This window comes from Rhineura floridana, chromosome 6, assembly GCF_030035675.1.
Source record: "Rhineura floridana isolate rRhiFlo1 chromosome 6, rRhiFlo1.hap2, whole genome shotgun sequence".
NCBI lineage: Eukaryota > Metazoa > Chordata > Lepidosauria > Squamata > Rhineuridae > Rhineura > Rhineura floridana.
This window is the reverse complement of record NC_084485.1, coordinates 956,418-981,520: the sequence shown is the minus strand read 5'-3', so window position 1 is coordinate 981,520 and position 25,103 is coordinate 956,418. Positions and strand designations below refer to the sequence as shown.

The window sequence follows — 25,103 nt, the reverse complement described above, 5'->3', positions numbered from 1 at the left end:
CAATTTAAAAGGCTTGTCTAAGATTGCCCCCCCCCCAGGGTCCCTTGACCTCAGCCCACAAGGGGGTTTTTTGCTTCTGAGAACAGTCCCAATCCCTTTGGGTCGCTGCTTCCTAGGCAAACTCTTCCTCTTTCAAGATTAGGTTTATGGTAGAAACTGCCACCACTAGGGTTGCCAGGTTCAGGGCCTGAAACTGATCCTGTATCTTTAGGAGAAGAGAAAGTCAGCCGAGTGCAGGTGTTCTTGCAACACTGTAATGAGAAAAACCAGAAGGTGGAATTCTCCCTTCCCCCTGCACAACTTTTAAAGATACAGAAGACCTCTTGGAGGCCGGGCCTGACAACCAAGAGGTCTTCTGTATCTTTAAAAGTTGTGCATTGAGAAGGAAGAATTCCACCTTCTGGTTTTTCTCATTACAGTGTCTCTTCTCCTAAAGATACAGGATCAGTCTCAAGCCCTGAACCTGGCAACCCTAGCCCCCACCTCTTTCTTAGCTTCCTGCTCTGAGGAAGGGGACCTCAGAGTGCTAACTGAGATCCTAGAGCAGACCGATTGTTACTCCTTCTGCTCTAGACCATTAACCCACATTAACCAACAGTAGTCAGTACCGTCCAGTGATCAAGGACTGAATTTAGAGTCATAAGTTCCAAGCAATACACACTATTAATAAAAGGGTACAGTAGTTTATTTAAAAGAAAAGAGAGCAGTGTGTGTTTCCTTTAAAGCTAATTGCCCTCAACCGGGCTAACAAGAGATACATTGGCATAACGATAGTGAGAGATTCAAACAGACAATAGGAAATAACAAACTTACATCTATCTGTGCCCACTTCAGCAACGTAACCGCAAGTCAGACTGGTCGAGAAGTTGGAATTAGGAAATGGAAACGGGCACAAGAATGGAAACAAACAATTGAAGGATCACCCTTCATTTTTATGGAGCGCCAAAAAGATAACAGAGAGGCCACCTGTCATCCTCCTCAGGCATGTCACAGGGCAATAGATGCCCCCATACGTTGAGCCTCATAAGAACATCAGAAGAGCCTGGCTGCTGGGTCAGGCCACAGGGGGCCTAACTAGTCCAGCATCACACAGGGGCCAACCAGGGGCCTATTATGGGAAGCCCGCAATCAGGATCTGAGTGCAACAGCAACTCTCCCCTCCTGCGGTTTCCAGCAACTGGTATTTGGAAGCTCACTGCCTCCTACTATGCAGGCAGAGCACAGCCATCCTGGCTAGCAGCCACTGACAGCCTTATTCTCCATGGATTTGTCTAATCTTCTTTTAAATCCTGCCAAGCTGGTGGCCATCACTGCCTTCTGTGGGAGAGAATTCCATGGTATTGTTGTTGTTATTATTTAAATTCACATCCTGCCCTTTTGTGTACTGAATCTTCCAACATTCAGCTTCATTGGATATCCCTGAGTTCCAGGGTGATGAGAGCGGGAGAAACACTTTTCTCTATCCAGGCCACCCATAATTTTATACACTTGTAACAGGTTGCCTTTCCTCTAAACTAAAAAGCTGCAACCTTTCCTCACAGGGGAGTCCCTGTGATCATCTTGGTTGCCCTTTTCTGAACCTTTTCGAACTCTCCAATACCATTTTTGAGGTGAGGTGACCAGAACTGTACTCAGTATTCCAAATGCAGCTGCACCATAGATTTGTATGATGGCATTATGTCTCTTCCTCTAGGACCTCTTGCATGCCAGCTGCAGTTGAGCCCAATCCACTCAGTGGGACCCACAAGCATCAGTCATGAGCATCATCTGCCATGTGGCCTCATGGGGAGTGCTGGACCCACGGGCCCACACTGCCAGGAATCGTGTCAGCCAGGGCCCATTCCCCACCAGCAGGCAAGACTCAGCTGGATGCTGCCTTGTCCTGTTTCCCATCAGCTGGGGAGTGCCAGGAAGGAGTGGCCAGAGGAATCCTGGAGCCAGCCTACCCGGGAGTGGTATATGAGTAGCTTGGGCCCCAGCACCAAACCAAGCTGGCACCAATGCCCAAGCCGAGGGAGCGGGGAAGCCAGCTTGGGTCCTGACTCGCTTTTGGAAGCAGGAAGCAAGTCCTTTCCCCAGAGCCCTTTAGCAGCAGACTCCCATACGGTGCTGACCAGGGATGCGGGGACCTGCGCAGCAGATTCTGTGAAGCGCATGTGGGACGGTGAGGCTGCCTGACATGTGGAGCCAAAGGAGGATGCCCCACCCCATATCCTGGCAGGGAGTTGGAAGGAGCCATCTTGGAGGCCTAGAAGAGCTGTGCAAAGCTGGGTGTCTGCTCTGGACTCTGTTGGTAGGCAGGAAAGGGGGTGGCTGGCTCCTTCTACGGGAGTCTCTTTCTGGAGTCTCTGCAGAGCCAGAGAAGGGAGCCAAGGGCCGCCTAGGGAGCTGCTTGGCGAGGCGACAGGGACAGCCACTTGGCTTGTCTGTGGAGGAGTGGGGAGGGATGACTGCCTGGTGGCAGATTTTTGGTTGCCCTTTTCTTCATAATGATGATGATGATGAACTGCCTTCAAGTCGATCCCGACTTCTGGTGACCCTATGAATAGGGTTTTTATGGTAAGCACTATTCAGAGGGGGTTTCCCACTGCCTTCCTCTGAGGCTGAGAGGCAGTGACTGGCCCAAGGTCACCCAGTGAGCTTCATGGCTGGGTGGGGATTTGAACCCTGGTCTCCCAGGTCATAGCCCAGCATTCTAACCACTAGGCCACACTGGCTCTCTTTCTTCATGAGCCAGCGCATAATCATACATGTGTTCCCACCCCCCCGGATGTTTCTGCCCTGACTTTGCTGCTGGGCTGAGGCCAAACTCGCAATTGTCTGGGGTGGCTGTGCTTTGGGCAGGGCTGAACCAGGCTGGGCCCGGAGGTGGAAGAAGTGGCCAAGACACTGGGCATCTCCTCTGTACTGATGTCCAACATTATGAAGGTCCCCCCTCTGCTGATCATCCTGGCTGTTTTGGGTCCAGAAGAGGTAGCTGGTCGGATGCTGCACAGGGGTGGCATCATTATTAACAGGTTGGGGGAGGACCTTAAGAGGTCACTGCTGAGTCCTCCCTGCTGGCCTTTTGCGCATGTTGGCCATGGTGGGGGTGGAGTTTTAGTTGGCCAAGCTGGGCTGGTAGCAGGGGCAGCTACTGCCTACAAACAGCCTCAGGCCCACCTTTGGTGCCCAAGGCCAAGGAGGAGATGGCAATCTCCTCCATTTCGGGAACTGAAGTCAGAGGGCCTGGGAATTGGATCTTGCTTCAGCACCAGAGACAGGGCAGCAGCTTCAGCCACACCTTAGGCAACAGGCCAGCTTAGAGGCCGCCAACATCTCCATGCTGCTCCTGTCTGCCTCCTAGCATCTGCTGCCTTTGGTGCTTGCCTCGCTCTGCCTAATGGCAGGGCTGACCCTCTGGCCCTCATTTCAACCCACCAACCCTCCACGATTTGAGAGATCAGGGGAATTCTGTGGGGGGCTGAAAGCAGCTTGTTGCTCCCTCCATGGACGCTTCCCGTCTCCTTCCCTCCCTCCCCGCTTTGGTTTGAGGATTATCTGATCTTCACGCTGGGACTGTTGTTTCCCTGCCAGCGATCCAGCCGCCAGCCTTGCCAGCCACCGCAGAAAATTAAAAGGCCGGTTCATGTTGAGTGATCCCTGGGGAGGGGAGGAGGGAGGCAGCTCTGAGCATGAATCAAAGAGACGGCTGCTGCTGCTGCTGCTGCGAAGCTAGACCGGCTCTTGGGTGGCCTCTCCACCATCACCTGGACGCAGCCCCCTCCCAGCATGCAGGCGCCATCCCCTCCCAAGCACACCCCTGTCCTGTGTGGGTCCCTACGCCTCTCCATCTGGGCACATCCCTTCCTCATGATGTGCATGCATGCGCTCACACACACACACTCACCTTGGTCTGCAGCACCCCTGGCCCCCTGCAGCAAATCCAAGCTGCCTGCTTTCCTCCCTGGGCTCCAGGATGGGAGTCCCAGGCACATCTCTCCAGCGTCCCAGGCTGCCCAACCTTCCTACCCAGCTGCGCCCGTGCTGCCACATCTTGGACAAGGTTTTTTCATGCCACTACAGCAGCGAACCCCTTTCTCAGTCCCCTCCATTGTCCTCTGGAAGATCACATGACTGGAGGACCTAGTAGGAGATTGAGAAGGAAAGCATTTGGCTACCCAGGATAAGGCCAGAGGACCCAGCTGGAGTCTGTGTGTGTCGAAGAAGCCCAGAGAAACTGAAGCCCAAGCCTGGCTGATCTTCTCTCCCAGCCTCCCGTCATGAGGCCCCTGCCTTTCTGGCTCAGGCCCCACAGGGTGCCCTTCCGCTCCTCCCTTGGGGACTCGTTCCCCCAGAGCTGCTGCTCCTGCCAATCGCAAGCATGCTGGGAAAGGGGCACCCTCTTTGCGGCAAAATGGTCTCCAACCAGAGCCAGAAGTCATCCATCATGCAGGACCCCACTGCAGGCAGCGCTTGACGCCTTCCTGCCTGGAAATTGGTTGGGGCCTTCCCAGAGATCCCAGTCTGCCTGGCCCCTTCACGTTCACTTCCCATTGTGGCAATATTCTTGTGCCGTAGTGAGGAGTTTCCCCCAGCCTCTCCTCTCAGTAACTGTCTAGAAGAAGGGGTGCACCAGCCCACATTTGTGCAGCTGTGTGTGTGTCCAAGCAAGCCCAGTGCAGCATGCTCCCTGCAAACTGCCCTCCAAGCCTCCACACCGCTTGTGATCTTGCCAAGGAAATGCTGCTACTGCTGCTTGCTCCGTTCCCTGCTCTGGATACATCTACAGTGCTGCTAGAGGCCTGAGACGGCACGAGTGGAGGGCGGCCTTTAGAGAGACACTCAGGCAACAGTGAGTGCGGGTGGGGGTAAAGCAGTAAACGCTCAGGAATAGGAGGAAGGAATGTAGTTTGCTGCACATAATTTGGCAGCTTGCACGCAGGCTTGAGAATCTCATCTCTTGTTTTGAAAGAGTATCACGTTTCTAACTCCTTATGATGGCAGATTAAAAACTCGCAAAGATGCTATTGTCCTTGCTCTCCCCACCTCTCCCCCATATTCTAGGATTCAAACTTCAACAGGATCATGAGAAGACTTGCCCAAAAATGTGCAGCCAAAATGAACTAAAAACAATGTTTAGAGTGAAAGTGGCGCTGGAACAGCCATCAATCCTCACAAGATGTCTGTACATTTCCCTGATGTAGATAAGTTTCTTTTCAGATTTTTTTTTAAAAGCAATCCCAGTTTTTTAGGCTTGCATGTCTAGATCCTTCCCAGCTGCCCCAGGGCCTTTGGAAATCTTGCCAGGAGGTTCTGAATGCCCTCCCCCTCCAATGGCATCCTCACTAGCATGTGAGCTGTTCACAGCAGGTGGGAGGAGGCGAAGGCTTCTACCTGGGTGGGGAGGTCTTGGGCAGCACTCCTGCCCAGCTGAGGAAGCAGAGATAGAGGTGAGGTGAGCTACAGCATGGCTTCCTATTCCCACGGATGAGAAAAAATGCCCACTGGATCACTTCAGTGCACCTGGGAAATACTTCCTCCTGTTTCCATTGAGCTCTGCCTTTCCTTTAGGTTTACAGGAGCAATGTCAGGAGGAGACTAAGACAAATGCTTCCTGAGAGATCTGTCTGAGCCCCCTGGTGTTCTCCATAGAGCCTTGCTTCTGCAGCCGGAGTGAATCTCTGCACCCCTGCATTCTGCCTCTGTCAGTGGCTGGGTTGACTGTCTTTTTCTCATGCTTGACTGGGGTTCGCAAGCATGTTTCTTCCTGTCTGCTGAGGACAGTATAAGAAAAAGCCATGGGTTTGAACTTCAGGGAGATAGATTTAGGATAAATGTTAGAAAGAACATCTCATCCCAGGGCAAGGTACCTCAGGGAATGTGTGTGTTCTCCTTGCTTGAAGGGTGGGCAGGACAGAGTGGGTGCTGGGAATGCCTTGCTATATTTATTTTTATTTATTTATTATTTGATTTATATCCCACCCTTCCTCCCAACAGGAGCCCAGGGCGGCAAACAGAAACGCTAAAAACACGTTAAAACATTATAAAAAGACCTGAAAATACATTAAAACAAAACAACGTTAAAAACATTTTTTAAAAGCTGTAAAAACATATATTTTTTAAAAAAGGGTTAAAAACATATTATTAAAGAAAACATATTAAAAGCAATTCTAACACAGATGCAGACCCTAACCCTGTAGGAAATCCCTTTCTAGGGCAATAATTGGGTGGGGGGGTCAGCTAGATTCAGGCTGGCCAACTGCTGCGACTTGGTCTGGCCACAGCCTGCAAAGCAATTTCACCCCATTTTTTCGTACTTATTTTTGAAGATTGATGCTCCTCCTTTTAGCTAGCTACCCACCCAACCAGACAGCATTAAAATAAGCAATGAACAACAAGCTGAGTACAAAACCATCACATAACGGGCTCCCCCCCTCCCCAGTGCAGTTGTGTAAGGCTACTGTGCTCCTTTTACAGCAACATTTCAAACCTGGGGCCCTTCGGATGTTTTGAACTCAGCGCCCATCAACCCCAGTTAGCTGAACAGGGTTGTAATGCAAAACATCTGGAGAGCACCAGGTTGGGGAAGGCTGGACTAGAAGTTCCCTGGGAATCCCTCCTGTGTGAGTGTCCAGCAATGAGTCAGCAAAATTCAAGTACATTTGTGTGTGTGTGTGTGTGTGTGTGTGAGAGAGAGAGAGAGAGAGAGAGAGAGAGAGAGAGAGAGGTCAGCAGAGGAGTCCTCCCCCCCCCAGGGAGGGCGGTCTTGCTGTTTTCCTTCCTTCCACCCAGCCAACTGGGATAGCTTTCCAGACGTGGCTCAGTGGTGTGTGGCCATCCTCCTGTGCCTGGAGGATAGAGCATTCAGAAGCCAAGGTTGGATGGGCCTGGTGTAGACTCTGCCTGAAATAACTCCTGAAGGGTGCTTTTTAAAGCCCCCCCTGCTGAGCAAGTATGGCTCAGGTTGTACGTTTCCCAGCTCCTTATGCACACCTGCACTGGTCCATTTCAAACAGGGGTGGCTAACCTGTGGCCGTCCAGGCGTTCTTGGACTCCAGCTCTGCCCCACCATGGCCAGTCATCGGAGATTAAGGGACCTGCGGTGCAGCAACTTCTGGAGGTCCACAGCTGAGCCACCCCAGCTGAAGTGCTCAGGAGGGATCCTGCAATGGCAAGGGCATCATTCCACCCCCTGCTGCTCTCTGTACCCGGCAATCCATATGGCTGCGAATGTATGGGCCACTTGCTTCCATTCCAGAGAACAAATCTACATTCCCAGGGGTTGGAATGGGTTCAGTTCAAGGCACAAGAAGTGTGGGTTTTGGCTCTGGAGACAGGACAAATCCTGTGAGTGTTTGGGGCCAGCTGAGCTGGGCTGCCCCACTTCTTTTATTCTGGAGGCAGGGCTGGGGGCCAGCATTGCCTTGGGGGGGCATTGGCATGGCATGCCACTTGGAGGTGCAAATGCCAGCAACTCATGTTCCTCTGATCTCAGGCCATCTGGGCACATGGCCCTCCGCCCCACTCCTGACCCAAATAGGCATGAACAAAACCCACTTTCTTGGCTGGACTTAGAGGCTCAGAGTTGAGCTGCCAAATGGTGGTGATATTCCAAGTTTTTAACTGAATGAAATGTTATTCTTTCAGGTGGGCAAGATAACCACATGACTAAATAAACCTGCACACACCTAGTCATCCAAAGAAAGTCCCAGCCCATTTGGCCTCCATCAAAAGAATGTGAACAGCCTTATTGTTCTCCAGAGCCAAGTAACTCAAGCCACTAGTCCATCCCAAATTAGTGCCTTTAAGGAAATTTACCAGAATTGTAAGGAAAGAAGCAAAAGAGTTTAGCAGGAGAAGTAAGTGGTGTTGGAGTAAGACAGGAGTGAGCCAAAGGGGTTTCTGACCCTAACACTACCTCTGCCTGCAGTTTCTACATGGGGGGGTTGTTCTGTTGCTCTTTTAAGGGCATCCCAAGGCCCAAGTTTGGAGTGATAAGCCATTGCTATAAAGATTGATAATGTCCAGTGCCTGCCACTCCTCTGAGGTCTGGCACAGCCTTGGCGTTTGCCACCTCTGTGCCCCTCCCTCATCAGGTTCATCGAATCTATGGCAACTCCCAGAACTCAAGCATGCCTAGTCAGAGTCCATGTTTGCAGACTGTAGAGCTGGCAAAATTTCAGAAAAGGGCAACTAAAATGGTCAGATGGCTGGAGCTACTCCTTTGTGAGGAAAGGCTACACTGTTGTGGGCTTTCTGGTACAAAAAAGGGTGATGATGATAAGAGGTGTATAACATGATGCATGGTGTGGAGAAAATGGCTAGAGGAAAGCTGTTCCTTCCTCCTTCATGATTCTAGACCATCCAATGACGCTGAAAGCTGGAAAATTCAGGACAGACAACAGGAAGTATTTCTTCACACAGTGCAAAGTTAAACTATGGCATTCACTCCCCCATGAGGCAGTGATGGCCACCGACTTGGATGGCTATCAATGGGCACCTAGCCCTGATGGCTATGGACTACCACACCCACTGCCGGAGACAGCAGGCCTGTGAATGTCGGTTTCTGGGAACCACAAGTGGGGAGGATGCTCTTGGGCTGAGGCCGTCTTGCCGGCTTCCCAGAGGCATCTGGCAGGCCACTGTGAGAAGAGGGTGCTGGCCTAGATCAGCCTTTTCTGATGAAAATTAAAAAGTTGCATATTGAGAAAAGTACAGTGTGTTCACGTGTACATTACAAACAGAAAGTAGAAGTGGAAAAACGGAAATCATTTTTGTTTTACTTCAATTGTTGTAACAAAGTGGGATGACGGTGGGGGGAGTGGCTAGAAAATCGCCAACATTAGTTAACAAAACTAAGTTTGTGTTAATGGGGAAAAAGTGTTCCAGTCCAAAGGGGAGCCATCCTGGCCGACTCACAAGCTGCAGAAGGGCAGAGTTGTTTGGGCCTCACCCAGAGTGGATGCAGAGCCTCCTCCAAGGACCAGGGCAGGGTGTGGCTGCTGATGCGTTTCCTCCTGCCCTGCTCTTCCTCCCTCCCTGGTTGCCTTTCCCTACAGCCAACAAGACCCCCCTCCCCGTGCAGACAGAGCAATGGAGCTCTAAGCAACGATGCTGCCAACTCCAGAGGCCTCTTCTCTGGGTTGCCAGATCCTGCACAGAGATCGGGATGCTATAGCTACGTAGACAGGAGAATTCTGGGAAATGCGTCTTCTCCCTTGATGGTGCTGAGGTGCTGTGCCTGCAGAGCTTGTCCCTTCTGCACAGCTATGAAGGACACAGGGAGGCTGCCGGAGTGAGCAGGGCAGGGCTCTCCCCAAGGAAACATTGACCAGGGATCTGACTGCAGCATGTAGAGGAAGAGAGGAGTGGGCGGAGGAAGCAGGCAGCGGGAGGGAGGCTGCCTGCAGAGCACAGCACGATGGTCGCCCAGTGGCCAAAAGACAATGGAGCCCAGGAAGCCGCCTTGTACCGAGTTGATAGCTCAGTGTTATCTGCCTGGGCGGGCAGTGGCTCTCCAGGGTGGCAGGCAGGGTCAGATGGCTGGCTCCCCAGATGCCAGTGGGGAACTTGGGGCCTTCTGTGTGCAACACAGATGCTCTGCCACTGAGCTATAAGCAGTGAAAGAGGAGCCCCTAGTTTCAGTCTCACTTTGGCTATGAACTCACATCTTGCAGGGTTGGTGTAAGAATAACTTATTTATAGACTGCTTCTTCAGTGTTCAGGGCAGTGTGCAGGACTGACACACAACTCAAGAAGGGTGCTGTTGCTGAAATAATGAATAGCAAATGCCTTCAACACAGTAGAGCACGTTATCAGCACCAAATATAACTTAATACCCAGAGCTTAATTTGCTCCTGAAGTCAGCCAAGGACAGCCCAGGAATTGGTTTTCAATACCAAAATGGGAGTATTGGAATATGTGAAGCAATAATAAAGACAAGCCCCTCTGAATATGTGCAGAGAGCAATTGAACCCCCCCCCAAAAAAAATTTAGGATTAAGGAGCCGATTGTCCAGGGTGAGTGACTAAGCTTGAGCCCCAGGAGTTCCTTGGCATGGTGTGTCTGTCTGAGGGTTCCTTCCCTAGCGGGCTGAGGTCTGTGGCCTGCCCTTTGCTCCCCAGGACTGAAGCTGAAGACCCAACTGGCTCCGCATGGCTGAGGCAGAATGCTGATGCCCATGGCAGCTGGCTCATGACGACGGTGCTGCGATGTAGACTTAGCACAGAGGTTGGCCTGAGAGGGATGGCGCTGCTGCGCCCTCCAGCCTTTGGCACCTGGACACCAGGCAGGGGAGGGCGAGGAGACTGGAGGGGTCACAAGCCCGCCCCCGCCCCTCATGTCCCACGGGCCTGGCCAGCTATATTGTTACATAAGAGCCTTGGGAGCCAAAGCACCTGTTCTGGGTTGCCATGGAAACCGGCCTAGTGATGGGGTTGGCGGTGGCCTGCCTCTTTGTGGAGAAGGGGGGCTGGGCTGGGGGTCTGTGAAACCCTCCCATCATGACCCAGGGCTCTCCCTGTGCGGCCCCTGGCCGGGCCTCCACCGCTTCCTCCTGGCTGGGGAGGGCCTCTTACTGGTCACATCTGACTCCTTGAGTCAGGCCCCCCCTCCCTTTTGGCAAGTCCCGGCAGGGCCCAGAGCAGGGAAGGCCCCCCCACAGCCCAGCTCCCCACACAGGAGGACCAGTCCATTTACTGGGCAGAGAGGGTTAATCAGTGTGACTGGCCAACTAACGCTTTAATTGCAGATTAAATATGCCCCTGATTAATCAGTGGGGGTGAATAAGCCAATCGCTCAGGGATTTCGGGGTCTTAAAGGGGCCGCCATCAGCATGCAGCTGGGTGTTAAGTTGCAGCACCAGAGCAATCCAACCCCGTCTGTGGGTCGCTTTCCTTCCTGGCCTGCATTTAAATCTGAAACAATACAAGCTAAGGCACCAGTTGAACGTGAAACCAAAACACCCTAACAAGCACACAACTGAAGAATTATTGTACACACAAATATATAATTTATGAAATATGGGGAACATAGAACAATTGCTGAGTTACTACTTTGAAAAAGGTGACGGACCACACACACACACGCTGCATACAATTGTGTTGAACCCCACATTACTGGTAAACATGCTCTATACAGAGATGTGAACGTGGATCTTTACAGGATCCCGGAATAACCCTGTTTTGCAGCACACACTTCTTCAGAAATGAAACATCTTTATAATACAATCTCGTGGCATGTGCTCCTCTGAGGCGGTGAGTTTACAAAACCCTTATACAGTTATTCCCATTGTCCATTCAGGTATTTGTATTAATGTAATAAAACATGTTTGTATTGGAAATGTGTAACCTCAAATGGGGCATATATTATCTCTTTATAGTTACTGAGATTCTATTATAAAGATGTTTCATTTCTGAAGAAGTGTGTGCTGCAAAACAGGATTATTCATTCACATCAATATCCACGTTCACATCTCTGTATAGAGCATGTTTACCAGTAATGTGGGGTTCAACACAATTGTATACAGCATGTTTTAATTTTTGTACAGGAGTGAGTATTCCATCAGCTTTTTCTAAGTATCAATTTAGCAATTGTTCTATATTTCCCACATTTAATAAATTATACATTTGTGCGTAGAATGATTCTGCATTTGTGTGCTTGCTTGTTAGTATTGCTGTTTTGGCTTCTGTATTTAAATCTGGCTGATCATTTGAAAATAGAAGTTAAGAGGAGCTTCTTCTGAGACCCTCGTATGGTATTTTTTTGTGGGTTTACAAATTTTTACCAATTCAGGTGGACCAAAAAAATTTATCTGTTGTTGTTTCATAAATGCAGTCAGTTAACTGGCTAACTGCTCCCTACTGTTGCACATCTTCCCATTCATCTGAATATTTTGTCCGTTATGTGTTAAGGGCTCATAGTGGGTGACAGCAACGGATTTTGAAACAGGATTAATATGTTTACTTTAACTAATGTAGGCAATTACTAAAACACAATAAACATAAGCAGAAACGGGTCTGGCTTTGGCTGTTCATGCCACAGTAATCTCTTATCTGGACTACTGCCATACTCTCTCTGTGGGGCTACCCAGGAGGCCTGCTGACTCTGCTGCTGTGTGGTCACCCTGGGCTCCTTCTGGGAGGAAGGGTGGGATATATATATATATAAATGAAGGAATGAAAGTAGCACAGGGCCAGGCTTCCAGGGAGAATTCCAGCAGGTACAGCTTCTCTTGCAACTGTGAGTAGGAAAGCTGCAGCTTCCAGAATTTTCCCTTCTGTCTGAGCTTTAAAGACATAGAAATGATGCCCTCCCCACAGGGAAAGAGGCAGCCTTGACATCAACCGAATTTGCTCTGCACTTTGGGATGCCTGAGTCAGCTGCAACTTCTGCACCGCCATCAAGGGTGAGTTATATTGGTATTGTTTTGAGGTTAAAGGGCCTCAAAGTAAAATACTTCCCAGCCACTGGTGTCTTCCTGCTAGATTGGTTACCGAGGGAAGGGTGAGGAGAGGAATATCTGCCGTTGATATCACAGAGGACAAAGTGAACATGGACAGGTGCTGGGACTGTTTTTTGGTTCTCTCCATCTTTAGGGCTGGTTTTATGTTTTCCCAGGATTTGATCATGCAACCCTCACCCTCTTCCTCATCATTCAATGAGTAGAGAAAAGGGGAGCTGCCTGCCTGCCTGTCTTAGTGTGTGTGTTGGGGGGGAGGACTTGTAGGAGATGGTGAACCCAGTACAGCCTCTGGTGTGCAAAGGCATTCAATGAAAAGAAGCTACCTGAAGCAACATCTCTGAGAGGATGGTTGGCAGCCGAGCAGGGAAATAAAGGCCTGATTTGGTCTTCGGCCATTAACAGAACCTTGAGCTAAAGTAATCAGCAGCTGAGGCTCTTCTTGATATGGAGAGAAACTTGATGGCTGCATTTCAAAATGCTCAAGGTCCCATTGCTTTTAGAGGCTAGTTGAAAGGTTAGCAATGCTAGCATGAAGGTGACACTGAAGGTGTTGCTGGTTTCTGTGCTGTGAATGGTGGCAGGGCCAGGAGGGGCTGTTTCGCAAGCAGGCTGGCCAGGTGCAAAAGAAGAACAAGGGCTCTTGTGCCTTTAATAGTAAACTACACCCTGCTGAACTCCCCTCTTCTGCACAACTGTTAAAGGGTGCAGGAGGCCCTGGTCCTCTTCTGCACCTGGCCACCAATTTGCAAGGGGAGCTTAAATGATAAAGGGACATGCTCTGAAAGGTGAAAGATGCTTTTTCAAAAGATTTGGTCAGCCTCAGTGGGCATAATCCCCAGGCTTGTTAACTTGCCAGCTCCTCTTCTGTAAATAGTGTGTTCAGCTTGTGCACGTGGTCCTCTTGTGATCACACATCTGAGGTTCCTTTTGGAGGTTCATGCCTAGCAGCTGCCCTGCCCACTTGCCCACAGTTTGGCCGTCTCTGCGTGCCCTTTCTGTGTTGCATGCTGTATTCCTTCCAGCGCTGCCTTGGGGCGACGTGGCTCCTCTCTGCCCAGGCTGTAAGCTGGTTAAGTGATGGGTCCGGCATCCCTGGCAGGTGCTGTGAGCCACAACCAGCCTCATTTCTCAGGGCTGCTGCTATGCGTGTCGATCCTGGATCCTGTTGCTTGGGCATGGTCAGTTCCTGCTGCTTACTGAGCTCAGCCACAGCTGACCTTTCTTCTTCCTTGGGGCGCCACTCATTGGAGAACTTGTCACACATGCGCCCTGCTGCTTGGCTTGGCTGTTCCCACAAACAGGCTGCAATTTCAGCTTTCCTGGGTGCGTGTTAGCAAGCCCAGCCCAGCCATTTTGACTGCCCTATCAGCTTGGGCATCGTTTCACCACCCTTGCCTCTGCTCCTTGGGGAGAGAGACACCTACAGACACAGGAGTGCCTGCTTGACCCTGGAAAGGATTAAGCGGAATGAGAGGAAGGATCCCTGCAATGGAAGGGTCAGGAACATCAGAGGAATGATCTTGCTCCAGTTTCCCATGCAAGAATCACACAGCACTTTTGTGTCCAATTATAATAATTGAAAGAAATTTATCGGAAGAAGGAAAGAGAGTTGGACAGAGTAAACAAGTTGCCTGGGAAAATTAAAGATGTCAGCCCAACTTCTTTGAAACATTTGTTTGTTTGTTTATAAAAAAAAATCTCTACTGCCATTTCATAAAATCTCAGGCCGGTGTGCAGCAATAAAACATATAACACTTTCAAGCAATGCAGAAAATCATTAAAGTTACTGGCTAATTAAACAGCTGCAAAGGCCTGTTGGCATAAAAAGGTCTTCAGGAGACCACTGAAAGTCAAAAGTGAAAATGCCTCTGCCAAGTCTCTGCTGGGAGAATCTTCCACAGCGTGGACATGGCATTTGTTTCAGTGTGTCAGGCAGGGAGAAAGTGGAGTCTTGTGAAGGCCACACTAGACAAGATGCAATTAGCCATTGTCTAAACTGTTTTTAAAAAGTAAATTGCAGATGTAGAGTTCCCATCTACATTAGGATCCTGGTAGGGTGGCTTTAATTCTTTGACAAATTCAGAAGGGCAGGGTCCCTTCATGAGTCATGCCATACACCCTCATTCACTCACTTGCTCTCCATCATCATCTCCACACTCCTTCCCACATGTGCCTTCTCCCACAACAACAGATGTCCATTGAAGCCAATCAGCATGAAAGGGCAGTGTGTTAGCTACTGAGAAGAGTCTTCACAGTGGCTGACTCACCTATTTTCACTCTGATTGGCTCCAATCAGCAGGAAATGACAAAGAAGTACATTAGACACTTGTCAGTGGCAAACACACTCCTCTTTCATGCTGATTAGCTTATAGGATGCTGGAGATATCGGGACCCTGCTCTCAAAAAAGTAAAAGGTCTAAGACCCCCTGAGACTACACTCCTGCACCCACCCCCATCCCCACAGTCCCAATCTGGATCAGGGATGCCAGCCTGTGCCTTTTAACTTGTTCATAAATGATCTGCAGTTTGGGGTGAGCAGTGAGGTGGCCAAGTTTGCTGATATTACTAAATTGTTCAGGATTGTTAAAACAAAAAGGGATCGCAAAGAGCTCCTAAAGGACCTCTCCAAATGGAGTGAATGATCAATAAAATGGCAAATGCAGTTCAATGCATATAAGTGTAAAGTGATGCATATCTTAATTTCACTGGCAATGACTGTCCAGGAACGAGTCCAGGAGTCAGAGCAGAGAGCTTGATGAAATTGGTGACCCAGTGTGCAGCAGCTGTAGAAAATGTGAATTCCGTGCTAGGAATTATTAGGAAAGGTATTGAAAACAAATCTGCTGATATCACACTGCCTTTGTGTGGCCGTATTTGGAATACTGTGTCCAGTTCTGGTCGCCTCACCTCACAAAGGATATTGTAGAGTTGGAAAAGGTTCAGAAAAGGGCAACCAAAATGATCAGGTGGGTGGAGCGGCTCCTCTATGAAGAAAGGTTGCAGCATTTGAGGCTGTTTAGTTTTGGGAAAGGTGAGGAAAAGGTGACATGATACAAATCTATAAAATTATGGATAGTGTAGGTAAAGTGGGTAGAGAAAAGTTTCTCTCTCATAACACTAGAACTCATGGTCATCCAGTGAAACTGAATGCTGAAAGATTCAGGACAGACAAAAGGAAGGGCTTCTTCACCCAGCGCAGCGTTAAACTATGGAATTTGCTCCCACAAGAGGCAGTGGTGGCCACCAATGTCAATGGCTTCAAAAGAGTATTAGACAAATACATGGAGGATAAGGCTGTCAATGGCTGCTAATATTTATTTTATTAAATTTTTATCCCATCCCTTTTTCTAGAAGGAGCCCAAGGCGGCAAACAAAAAAACTAAAAACACTTTAAAATACATTTAAAAATATATATTTAAAAACATCTTTAAAAGAAACAAAAACCTAAAAACAATTTCAATACAGACGCAGACTGGGATAAGGTCTCAACGTAAAAGGCTTGTTGAAAAAGGGAGGTCTTCAATAGGCACCGAAAAGATAATAGAGATGGTGCCTGTCTAATATTTAAGGGTAGAAAATTCCACAGGGTCGGTGCTGCCACACTAAAGGTCCATTTCCTATGTTGTGCAGAATGAACCTCCTGATCAGGTGGTATCTGCAGGAGGCCCTCACCTGCAGAGTGCAGTGACTGACTGGGTATATAAGGAGTAAGCCTGTCTTTCAGGTATCCTGGTCCCGAGCCGTATAGGACTTTGTACACCAAAACTAGAACCTTGAACTTGGCCCGGTAGCAAATGGGCAGCCAGTACAATTCTTTCAGCAGCGGGGTGACATGCTGGCGATACCCTGCCCCAGTGAGCAGACTCGCCACTGCATTTTGCACCAGCTGCAACTTCGGGACCAACCTCAAGGGCAGCCGCACATAGAGCGCATTACAGTAATCCAGCCTGGAGGTTATCAGTGCAGTCTGCCTCTGAATGCCAGTTGCTAGGAACCACAAGTGCTGGGAGAGGATTGTTGTGCTCAGGTCCTGCTTGGGGGCTTCCCATGGGGGCATCTGGGTGGCCACTGTGAGAACAGGATGCTGGACTAGATGGGCTCCCTTTGACCTGATCCAGCAGCCAGGCTCTTCTTAGGTTAACCGCACAGCCCTCCTCCTTCCTCTGATGGCCGGTGTGTGCCTGGGCCTCGTAGTTTCACCCTCATCTTTTATACATGGAGTGTCTTGCTTAATATGGAAACTGGCCAGATGAAATCGGTGCTGGGGTGAATTTCTAGGCAGTTGAGGGTTGAGGGGGGCACATGGGAAAGGGGGAGTCTTGGGAGGCCATAAGGCCAGAGAAGGAAGAGCCAGCAGAAATCTTCTCACCCCATCCCTACGCGCTGGGATTTTCTTTCTTCCTGTTGTTCTGGGGCTGGGGAAGGGCACAAGGGCAAAAGCTGCCAGCTGAGAAGGGTCTCCGAGCCTGTCGTCCTCTCCACCCGCCCACTCCCATTCTCAGTCCCCTTTCGCACACCATTTGAGCCACAGTCGGTGCAAGGTGCTCTGCTCTCTGTCAGCCTCCTGTTGGGGACCACAAATTGCTACTACTGGCACAAACTCTGGCTCGGCCCAGCCCAGCTCCTCTGCTCTGCCTGGTTGTGCAGGCAAGATGAGGCCAGAGACAATGCAGGGCCCCAAAGCAAGAGCATCCCACTGGTGTGGAACTCACACACCCCCCCCCAACCCGGTCTCCCTCTGCCTGCCACTTGCTTCTTCATCAGGCTGTTGCCCAAAACCGGGTCCGAGGGCGAGATGCTCTCAGGAGCCTCCCAGCCTGCACCTCAGTGCTCCTCTTCCATTCAGAGCAACTGGGAGCAAGGAACGGGATGCCCTTGGCTTAGCCATCTGCTTTTCAGATGCTTGTCCGTTAACCTGTGGGTGGCTGATTTTATGGCTCTCTCTGGCTGGATTCTGTGTGCAGCTCTGGTTATATAAAGGGCTCTGCTGATCCCCTTGGGGTGTGAGGGTGCTTACATACTGGGGCAGGAGGGGACAGTGATGACGGGAGTCATAGCTCTGTGCAGAGTGAGGAGGGACACATCATGCAGGTGATGGTGCTGTTTATGGGTTTGTTACGTACACTTGTCTCTCCTCCCCCCCCCCCGGACTCTAGATATTGCATTTCTAGATCGGTGAGGGTGCATTTGTGTGCATGCATGGCAAGGACAGGAGAGCTTCTACATAAAAATGTCATAAATGAGGCACATTTTTACTCTGTGCTGACGTTACCAAGAGATACGATAATGTTCTCTGCGGCTGGGAAGGGGCATCAAAGGAATCTGGAAAGCGAAGGGTTGGGATTAGGGTGAATTTATATTTTTGTGCACCACCCCAATCTCCTAGCAGTGTGTGATTTCCAAGGGTTCCTGTGCTTACCTGGGGCTTGGTTTTCTTGGTGTCTTTTAGGATACATGGTTTATTTACACATAAACCTGAGCTTAAGGGGGGGGGGGTTGATAGCATTAACAGTCCAGTTGCTCTTGCTTTGCCATCAGGCTTGTAGGGAGGCACCTCAAAGCCATGGTGCAGAGAGCAAGTCTTTCGGTGTCTTCCTAGTTCCTAGCTTCTCCCCAACATGGGACTAAAAGCACAAGCCTCTCCTTGACTCCAGGGTGGGGGGAGGGCCTCTCCCCAAAAAGAGTTCCAGTAGCAACATAATCTCTCTGTGCTCTCTTCTCTTACACATGCGTATGGTAGCCACTTGACAAACCCATTAAATCACAGGCTAGCTTAACAAAGGAAGCTAGTCTGACCAGCAGAGTGGGTTTCTTCCTTTGAAGATCCCAAATCAGAGGCTGGAAAGGAGATCCATAGAAATCATCCATCTCAGTCCCCAATCCCATAACACTATGTAGAGTTATCAAGTGATTTAATGTGGTTACAGTGTAATCTTATGCATGTTTACTCAGAAGTTTGTTGTTGTTATGTGCCTTCAAGTCTATCACGGCTTATGGCGACCCTATGAATCAGCGACCTCCAAGAGCACCTGTCCTGAACCACCCTGTTCAGAGCTTGTAAGTTCAGGTCTGTGGCTTCCTTTATGGAATCAGTCCATCTCTTGTTTGGCCTTCCTCTTTTTCTACTCCCTTCTGTTTTTCCCAGCATTATTATATTTTCTAATGAATCATGTCTTCTCAATATGTGTCGAAAGTATGATAAGATGACTGTAACTGAGAACTTTCATTAATTAGTCTGTTGACTAGTTTTATTTATTTATTTCTTATTTGATTTATATCCCTTCCTTCCTTCCAGCAGGAGTTATTAAGTTAAAATTGCATAAATTTACATGCTGCAAAACACAACCTGCATCTGTGTTGGAATTGCTTTTTAGGATGTTTTTAAAGCTTTTTTAAAAAAGCTTTTTTAAAAGATGTTTTGTTTTAACATGTTTTTAAAGATGTTTTGTTTTAATATATTTTAAAATCTGTTTTTATGATGTTTTAGTGTTTTTGTTTGCTGTCCTAGTCTCCTACTAGGAGGAAGGACAGGATATAAATTTAATAAAATAAAATAAATACCTTTTTGAAGCTTCTGAAGAAATTGGACATGTTCTTTTCAGTGTGAAATAACTTTGTTGTTGTTATGTTCCTTCAAGTCAGTTAGAACTTATAGCAACCCTATGAAGCAGCAACCTCCAAGAGCATCTGTTATAAACCACCCCGTTCAGATCTTGTAAGTTCAAGTCTTGTGTTGCATTTTGGATACTCTGTTCATAGGGTTTTCGTGGTAAGAGTTATTCAGAGGTGGTTTACCATTGCCTTCCTCTGAGTCTGGATGCATCTTAGTCTGGTGTCTCAGCTTTGACCATTCCGCCTTGGGTGCCCCTGCTAGGAGTGTAGCCTCTTGGTTGAGACTCCTGCCAGCATTGCTCTCAGCTTCTTCGACACTCTCAAACCCCCTCACCGTGTTAAGCTGTGCATCCTAGAGGGGGAAATTTAATTAATATATAATATTAAATCCTGTGCATAGCTACCTGGGAGTAAGCGCCATCAAGTTCAGTAGAGGTTTGACTTGTAAAACCCATTTGGCTAACATGTCATTTGCTGCTCAGCAACAGATGCCACAGTATGCTTTGTCTGTTACCAAATCATAAGAGAGCCACTCATAGCTTCTTTTCCAAGTGCCTCGGTGCTGTCGTCTCGGCTTTCCCTTCGGATTAGGAGCTCTCATCTTGGAAAACGCTCCCTCCCTCTTCGCCAAGGAAGAAGGAATGGAGATTTCTCCTGGCTCTGCCTTCAGGTCTCCACTGCAGGATGTTGCAGGTGTACTTTCACCAGTGGAAGCACCAACCTCAGAATGGGCTCAGGATTCTGCAGGAGAAGAACCACTGATGCAGACACTCTAGGTCCTAGCATAGTCACTGATTTTAAAAAAAATCTGCACATTTAAGACCAGGGTTAAAACTATTTTATGCTGGCTCAAGCTGGCCAGCTGAACAAGCTCATGTTAGCTGACAAAAACCTCTTTCATACCCACTATTTAAAGCAGTTTGACACTGTCTTTTTTTAAATTGCATATAAAAATAAGAGAGCGGTAGCTGTGTTAGTCCATAGTATCAGGAAAAAACGAGTCTGTAGCACTTAAAAGACTACCTGGACTTAATTTAAAAAGGCATAAGCTTTGGTAGGCCAGTGCCTACTTCCTCAGATGTATGTGTGAAGAATTAGGTAGGATGGGCATATAGTATTGCGCACTCCCCAGTCTCTGAGCAGTGCAAGACTTCCAGGGGTCCCTGCACTTATCCATAGTTTGGTTTCCTTGGAATGAAGGTCAGCAGAGACAGTGGTGTTTTTATGATATATGGTTTATTTACCCACATATACAACCTGACATATATGGAGGGGCTCGAAGCATTAACAATGAACGGATCTTGCTTCCCCATTAGGTTTTTAGGGGCTTCCCCAAAGCCATAGCATGGGATTCAGCACAGATAGCAAGCCTCTTCCTATCTTTCCAGCTTCTAGCTCCAGTTCAGACTAAGAGTAACATAGACAGACCACTTCCTGCCTTATTCCTAAGGCAACACGTCTTTTCTTGGTCAGGTTTGACTAGTTCAGCCAGTGTTTCTGCTAAAGCCATCTATATAGATTCAAAATCAGAGGTGGGCAAGGGGACCCAAAGACATCATCCAGACCAACCCCCCAGTCTTATAACAATAGTCACCTTCCTGGCCATTCAGTTACAGATCTTAAAATCATTAAGCTCAGGAACACAAGAGTGTAACTTCAAAACAATCTTAAGATAGCAGAGGACTCCACTTAGACTAAAAAGAATAACAAAAATGGTTTGTTTGTTTGTTGTAAAATATGTTATTATTTAAAACTCAGTAAAATTACATGTCTATCTATCTATCTACCTATCAAGAGAGAGAGAGAGAGAGAGAGAGAGAGAAGGCTCTGGCCTTACAAACTCTGATGCCATAATGAAAACACTAAAGTCCGACAGACTGTTGTTGTTTTCACACACACACACACACACACACTTCCTGGTGTAGCGGATAAGGGCCAGCCCAGGGGAAGGACAGGGCAGTGACTTTCCCCCTCAGTCCCCCTCCACGCAGATAATGTGTTAACTTGCATAACGAGATATGTAAAGGAATTAAATGACTGGCATATTTTTGTATTCGTAAGAAAAAAAGATGCTAGCAATCCAGTGAATAAGGGGATATCAAATGGCATAAATCAAACAAAATAGTTTATACTATAATTACGTAGTAAAAAATTAGTGTGGAGCTTGTTTTCTCAAAGAAAAAGAAGGAAAAATAGCCAGTATGATTGTGCATGTAGTGAGTGCTTTGAAAGAGTAAAGGGTAACTTAGGGTAGATATTTTTTCAGATCATTTTAAGTCATCTTGTTGTTTCACCCGTTAGCAATAGGGGCCTGATCCTGCTCCACGTATAGTAACTCTGTACTTCTTACTGCTTGCAAACAAACATGCTTCTCTATTGCTGGATGGGTAGAGAACACAACTGAAAATGGAAACGACCAGCAGAGCAAAGGAAAGTCCAAGAGGTGGAGTCTCACTCTAGCCATAATACAAAGTTCTAATATTGAACTCTTCAAGGGCCATGTTCCTATACAGGCTGTTTGTTTCAGGATCACTTAAGTCATTATAGACTAGAGTAATTGTGATCATAAGAAATCCCTCCTCAATCTGGGAAAGTCTTGAGCAAGCAGAGTTTGGGGGCCTCTTCCAGATGAGGCTTTTGTTGTGCACTTACCCTGGTTTAGTCACTGATTTTTTCAGAGGGCCCTATTCTTAAATTGCTCCCGTTCCTAAAATAAGCTGTCATTCTTTAAATGAAGGCTGTCACTGTCTATTGTGCCACAAATTAAAAAGACATTTTTTAAAAAAAATCAGGTGTGTGTGTGTGTGTGAAGCACAGCTCTAGGTGGGGCAGTAGGCACATTTGCCCTACCTTGACTACAGGGCTGCTTGCAGGGAAAATTTTATATATTGCGGGGGAGATTTTATCAACTATTTAAATTGCTTGGAAAAACAGAAGGAAGTAGAAAAAGAGGAAGGCCAAATGGGTTGATTTCATAAAGGAAGCCACAGACCTGAACTTACAAGATCTGAACAGGGTGGTTCATGACAGATGCTCTTGGAGGTTGCAGATTCATAGGGTCGCCATAAGTTGTAGTCAACTTGGAGGCACATAACAACAACAACATTTAAATTTTATCTTGTCACTCCTTCCTTTTTCTAAAACTCCTAAACCAGGACTTGACTGATGCTGGGGGCACAGTGGATCCCAGCATCTGTGTTCAGTGCCTTCACTCAATCCTAGGACTTAACCCAGTGCAGTTTAATCATCAGAGTGTTTAGGATGTGGGAGACCAGGGTTCAAATCCCCACTCAGCCATAAAGCTCACTATCTCTTAGCCTAACCTACTTCACAGGGTTGTTATGAAGATAAAATAGGGAGGGGAAACCCTGCACGACATCTTGAGTTCCTTGGAGAAAAGGTGGGATATAAATGTAATAAATCAATAAATAATTCTGATGTAAGAAGAGATGAAAGTGCCCCTGAACAGGTGCAGAGTACATTTCCCTCACTACAGAAATGCTACAGAGTCCCACATACCACAGATGAGGTGGAAGGGAAGGGGCTTCTCAATCAGAGAGCTGCATTTCCAGACAGCTTCAATCTTCCCCTTCACCAAGAGGGAGAAGCTCTGACCCACAGCTCCATCTCCGCTATAGCCTTTCCCCTCTAAACTGTTTGGTGGCCAACTATTTATGCACATGTCCACACCTGCCGTCCAGGGAAGCTGATGCTCCAGCAGCAGGTGAATCCCCTTGGCCCCGATAGGGCACCTTTACACAGAAGGCTCAGTGGCACAGGGTCCAATGAACACATTGCCCCCTCCCAATATTCTAACTTCTCATGTGCACTGATGGATCTAACATGGCCGAACAACTCGAGGAGAAGATCTTGGTGTCATTGCAGAAAGTGCCGTGCAGGTGCTTATCAAAGTTTTTTATTTATTTATTTATTTAAAATATTTATATCCTGCCCTTCTACCCTGTAATAGGGCACTCAGGGCGGCTAAATAAAAGCAAACATGTACATAATAAAATTGTAAACAGTAAAATCACAAAAACATTAAAATAAAATAAAATACAATTAAAATACATAAAATACAATATATATACACACACACATATATACGTATATATAGGGATTGGTACTAAAGGGACTACAAAGGTAAAATTTAACGTAGAAGGCATAAAATCAGTGTCAGGTTCTACCTTCAGTCCCTCCCAAAGGCTCTCCGAAACAAGATCGTTTTCAGAAGTCTCCGGAAAACCATCAGGGAGGGAGTAGAGCGGACTTATTGGGGTAGGATATTCCAAAGCTTGGGGGCCACAGCTGAAATGCTCTCTCCTGCGTGCCTGTCAATCTAACATCTTTCACTCCAGGCATGCAGAGGAGACCAGAGGCAGATTATCTTAAATCCCAGGCAGGTACATATGGGCGTAAGCAGTCCCTCAGGTACATTGGTCCAAGGCTGTTTAGGGCTTTAAAGGTCAGAACCAGCACTTTGGATTGGGCCAACAATTGGGAGCCAGTGGAGTCGATAAAGCAGTTGCAGGTGACACGAAGCTGTGATGGGCAGCTAACACCACAGAAGGCAGAACAGCGATTCAAAAAGATTTGAAACCAACAAGATGGAGTTTAACAGAGGTAAATGTAAAACAATGCATTTAGGTGCTAGGAATCCAAGGCACTAGTACAGGATGGGGGACAACTTACTTGGCAGATGTACATATGAAAAGGATCTCTGTGCTTTAGTCGACTGTCAGCTGAATACGAGCCAGCAGGTGTGATGTGACGGCTAAAAAAGCTAAGGCAATCTTAGGCTGCATTAACAGACAAGTTGTGTCCAGTCATGGGAAGTGATAGTTCCACCCTGTTCTGGGCTGGGCTGCCTGCCTGTGGAGTCCTTCATCCAGTTCTGGGCACCACATTCTAAGAATGACATTGTCGAGATGGAGCATGTCCAGAGGAGGATGACTATGTTGAGAGGGCAGGGGCTGGAAACCAAGTTGTTTGAGAAACATTTGGAAGAGGTGGAGCTCCTTCAAACGTGGAGAAGAGAAGGATTAGGGGGAGACACAACACAGTTGTTGTCAAGTCCCTGAAGGGATGTCACTCAGGAAATGGAGCAGGCATGGTCTTTATTGCTCCAGAGGGCAGGACTAGAATCGAAGGGCGGAACGTGCGAGCAAGCTGATTGCAACTGAACATTACGAGGAACATCCCAGCAGGAAGAGCTGTTGTTGGGCAGTGGCACAGCCTTGCCTTGGCAACTGGGGCGCTCGCTGGACCCATTTAAGCCCAGTCTGGATGGCCCCTCTGTCAGGGGTGCCACAGTTGCATCCCACATTGCAGATCCTGCACTGAGCAGGCTTGGCCAGGTGGCTTTCCTGGCCACTGGGGAAGCAGGATGGTGGATTAGATAGGCTCCCTTTGGTCTGCTCCAGCAGCCAGGCTGTTCTTAAGATACACAGCAAAAAGGAAATGGACGAAGCTACATTCAGAGGCAGGGGGAAAACTAGGCCCGTAAATGCCCCCTCCCTGAAAGCAGCATTCTTCACCTTTGCTGAACTCCCCCCGCCTGGATGCCTGCGCAGGAGAGAGAGTAGCAGCCTTGGCTTTCTTTGAATACTCTGTTAGTGGGGTGGGGGGACATACTTGCTTACTGCCTTGAGGAGCGGCCCTGGCAGACGCAGGCTCTTGCCCTGGGAGGACGCTGGAGCCTACGGACAGGAGGGACAATTAGCTCCCTTTCCCAGCAGTGGGCGATTGTCAGAGCCATTTGTCAGGGCTGCCCCCAGAGGTCCCTCCGCCTCTCTGGTGCCCTTGTAAGGAGAAATTAAAACCTGGCAGCCTCCTCTGTTGGGCAATACAGATACTCTGATCAAGGCAGCGGATTTTATAATGGTTGGTGAGTGACCCCATTTTGTTCTAAGGTGACATATTGGCTGTGCAGCAAAAGATACTGGCAGCTTAGTCCCTGTCAGAGCACGGGTAGTGGTGAGCAGGGTGTGTGTTTACAGTGCTTCCAATCAGGAAGCAAATATCTAGGGACCTGAGCCCCAAATTA

General features: G+C 48.2%; 1 protein-coding gene across 6 annotated transcripts in view; it reads left to right on the top strand.

Moving 5' to 3' along the window:
- Positions 1-25,103, top strand: part of SLC12A5 (solute carrier family 12 member 5) — a 105,784-nt gene that overhangs the window by 33,584 nt on the left and 47,097 nt on the right. Inside the window, exon 1 of one of the 6 annotated variants that reach the window (XM_061630704.1) lies at positions 12,206-12,388. The exons of the other annotated variants lie outside the window; for them this stretch is intronic. The gene's annotated coding sequence lies outside the window, so the exon portion shown is untranslated. Of the gene's footprint in view, positions 1-12,205; positions 12,389-25,103 lie in introns of those variants that run through there. 6 annotated transcript variants of the gene reach the window in all.